The sequence below is a fragment of the Cibotium barometz genome, chromosome 63 (genome assembly GCF_041138505.1).
Source record: "Cibotium barometz isolate CiBa-2024 chromosome 63, ASM4113850v1, whole genome shotgun sequence".
Classification (NCBI taxonomy): Eukaryota; Viridiplantae; Streptophyta; class Polypodiopsida; order Cyatheales; family Cibotiaceae; genus Cibotium; species Cibotium barometz.
This window is the reverse complement of record NC_141108.1, coordinates 29,908,717-29,912,714: the sequence shown is the minus strand read 5'-3', so window position 1 is coordinate 29,912,714 and position 3,998 is coordinate 29,908,717. Positions and strand designations below refer to the sequence as shown.

The 3,998-nt window shown below is 45.9% G+C and overlaps 1 long non-coding RNA gene across 2 annotated transcripts in view; it reads right to left on the bottom strand.

Annotated features, from left to right (window-relative positions):
- LOC147603928 (uncharacterized) overlaps nucleotides 1–3,998 on the bottom strand; it is a 42,135-nt gene that overhangs the window by 25,667 nt on the left and 12,470 nt on the right. The window lies entirely within an intron of this gene.

The window sequence follows — 3,998 nt, the reverse complement described above, 5'->3', positions numbered from 1 at the left end:
ATTTCTTGACTTCTACCCACCATTGGGTTTTTAAGAGTTCAAATTTTCTTCAAAGCTGCTCTCATGCAAAATAACTGTACATAGCCTATGCCTTCCCTGCCTCAGCTCTTTATTTTGTAGAGCTTTTTTTTGCAAAGTTGAGTTTTTTAAATACCTCCAGTTGTTGGTGATGACGGCCTTAAGCCTTGCACAACAAGCCGGGCTTTGTATTTGTCCAAGGTACCATCGGCTTTAAATTTGGTGCGGAAGATCCATTTGGTTCCAATGACCTTATGACGAGGGTGATCCACAAGGGACCACGTGCCATTACGGTCAATGCTTTCGAGTTCAAGTTCCATAGCCTGTTTCCAGGATGGAAGTTTGATAGCATCTTTCCACGATGTTGGCTCATCATGCGCCACATAGTCTGTGGAAAAGACAGAAGCGAATGAGGCACAAGGAGCGAATCTGGTGGACCGACAAGGACCATCGAAAGGGGTATCATGGGGAAGCATGCCAGAATCATGCATGGTTTGTTGATACTAACAAGGTAAAGGGTCCCTGGGTGGCTGTTGGGAGGACGAAGCCTCCTCAAGAGGCGAAGTTGTAGGTGACTGATGGGGGGGGTTCATGTGGCACAGTCTGAGATTCTTGTTCAGTTGGTATGGGTAGCGGAAGGCGAAGTAAATCTCACTTATTGAAGACGACGTCTCGACGAACAAAGACTTTGTTTGATCTTGGATCAAAAACTTTGTAAGCTTTTGATTCAGAAGAGTAGCCCACAAAAATGAGCAACTCACTCCTTGGCTCAAGCTTGCCCCTTGTGTCATTCGGAGTGAGAGTGTATGCACGATAGCCAAAGATACGGAAATGGGAAACGGTTAGCTTTTTGCCAAAAAATGCCTCAAATGGAGTCTTGTGGGGAACAACGACCGTGGGGCAACGGTTCAGAAGGTACACCGCAATGTTGACCGATTCTGACCAAAGGCGTTCAGGCAGCTCTGCTCCAAAAAGCATGGAGTGTGCCATATCCATCACAGTTCGGTTCTTGTGCTCGACCACTCCATTTTGTGAGGGAGAGTTAGTGGAGGTGAGTTGGCGTTGAAATGCCCTGATCTTGTAAGACCTTAGTAAATTGGTGGGAAATAAATTCACCACCATTGTCACTACGAGCAATCCCAATTGAGACGCCCATTTGATTAGTGACTAACAGAACTCATGTGGAAAAGTATTGGAAAGCGTCGGATTTATGCTTTAGGAAATATGCCCACATGTACCTTGAATAATCATCAACAATTAGCATGTAGTAGAGAGATCCATTCAAGGAAGGGGTTGGGGATTGGCCACTTAAGTCGAAATGAATCAACTTGAGGATTCCCAAAGCACGATGAGTAGCATAATGTGGGAATGGGAAGCGCACCCATTTGACAGGGTTGGCAAACATCCTTTGTTAGTTTGAGGCTGGGTATGCCTACAACTAACTGGTCTCGAGATAACTCATAGAGTGTGTCATAAGGTAGATGACCATAGCGAAAGTGTCATAGTTGTTCAATGTCAGATGGAGCTGGGTCACATAGACACAAACCCGATGAAACTCTGAACCATCAAAAGAAGGCTCAGTTAAAAAAGTAGACATCCGGTACAAACCATCCTTCTAAGCTTGACCTCTGGCAACAACAAGACCAGTAGTCTCATCAATTACCTCAACAACTCATTTGTTGAAGTGAACTCCACGACCAAGTTGGGTCAGTTGGGATATAGAAAGTAAGTTGAGACCTAAATTAGGGACAAGATAAACATTGTCCAAGGTAGCCTGGTTGGGGCCAGTGTCGGTGTCAAATAAGACGGTGCCAACAGATTTGATGGGCATCATTATGTTGTTGCCACATCGAACTTCTCCCTTAGCGGGACACTGAGAGATGAAAATGTCAGCATTGTGTGTCATATGGTGAGTAGCTCCACTGTCAACTACCCAAGTGGATGGCCACAAGGAAGAGTTAGATGGGCCTCAATGATGGGCACAGAAGGATTGTCAGGTAGCTGACAAAATTGAATGAAGGAAGAGGCTTTTCCCTGCAGATGGCCTTGTCTAGGCCTTTGTTTCTTCTTCCTTCTGGAGGAGTGGCCAAGGTCAACCATAAAATGTGACCTGAGCGATATTGGCCGAGGGGCCGCGATGAGGTGTAAGGGATGACCAGTCAGACATCTCTTCTGGGGTGGTGAAAGAAACTAACTGGGAGGGTGGGGCTTGAGCAACCTGACCAGTGGATCACCACTGAGAGGATCGCGGCCAAGTCGAACCATTGCCTTGTTGCAAGATCCTTGGCGGGGGGCTCTATAGAGTAGGTGTTGGAATATTACCCCCTCTTGATCTCCAATTTGGGGCATTGCTACCACCTTGGTTGTTTTGGTGGGTGGAGGTAGTGGTGTTGGTGTTGCCTCTATTTTCCTTGGCTTTAAAAACACACTCATCATCAAAATGTCCAAGCATTTGGCAATAAGTGCAAAATCTATTCTTTTTGGGAATATTTTGCCATTGGGGAATGGGTGTTGAGGCAGGGTTTTGGAATCAGTATTGTTGCCGAGAGGTTTGCCTTGATTACTTGAGTTGCTATTCTCCTTCCCTTGTTGTCCTTTTTGATTAGAGATGGTATTGGACACAAGGGCCCCCTCTTGAGTGGAGGAGGAAGAGGAGGACTTCTTGGGATGAAATTGGTTATGCAACCGAGCGAAGCGCAAAAGTTGGCACTCACACTCATATAGGTTTAGGCATAGGTTCTAAACTAATGGTCTGTGTGACGAAAGCAAAGAAACTAGGCGTAAAGTGATAACTTGGTCTTCCTGTGGTAGCATACTCGGCATTAAGACACCAATATTCAGCAACTTTGACGGTCCGGTCATCCCCTTCTTTGATAGAGAAAATTTGAATTTGATGATCAAGATCAATGCGATGCGTGCGATCATGTGTGGCATATGTCTTTGCAAGGTGTGCCCATCTGTCGGAGACATAGGAAAACTGTTGGAGTTGAGAATTAAACTCTGACAGAAGGCCTTGCATGAGCTTCACTATAGCAGTGGCATTTCTAGCTTCCAAATGGCTGATGACTTCAAGGGGTGCTAGGGAAGGGTGGGGTTTTGGTTCAAATCCCTTTACTAGGTTCTAGGAACCTTGGGAAGTAAAAACCTGTTCCATAAGATTAGTCCATGTGGTATAATTAGACCCATTAAAACGAGTGTTTTCTGTGAAAGCATTTCTAGACATAGAAACATGAAAGGAAGATGGTGGGTGGGAGAGTCCAGGATGGCTGGTGCCCATATCCGGAGTGTAAGGTTTGAGGAGGAAAACCAGAAAATCCACCAGGACTAGGTATAGGTGTAGGACCTATCGAGGGTACTCCATAAGATGGAATATAAGTTTGGGCACTCGGCATAGGTGGAATACCGGGTTGAGGCACGAATCCTTGAGAGGACACATAATTAGGAAAAATATTAGTGCCAGGGATGGGTTGGTAAACCACCTGATACCCCGAAATGTTGGGTGGCACCGCAGTGCCAAAGGGCATAGTGTTGAGAGATACCTGGGATGGGTAGAACCCATACGCAAGACCCAAAGGAGGTGCAGGCGGTGATGACTGCATGCCAACACTAGTGGGAAAAGCCATGGGTTGGGTGGGAGGGTTTTGTGCTTGAAGTTGAGTAGTATTCCATAACACATTAGGAGCAAGGACAGAAAGTGAACCAGAGGAGAAAACAATGTTACCTCCTTGAACACGAGAAGTCTGAGAGTGAATTGTACTCCTAGACCCTCCTCTGTTTGGGTTCACAAAATGCCAGGGATTGAGGGTAGTTGATGGTACCGTTTGTTGAACCTGTGCTACAGAAGAAGATACCCAGGTAGAGTTAGGAACATACGTACTAAAGGCACATATGAACCTAATGCGGTCACCGGTAGGGTTGATGATGATGGATCTCTGAACGACTGAGGAGGTACGTGTCCTTCCTGAGGAAAAGTACCATAC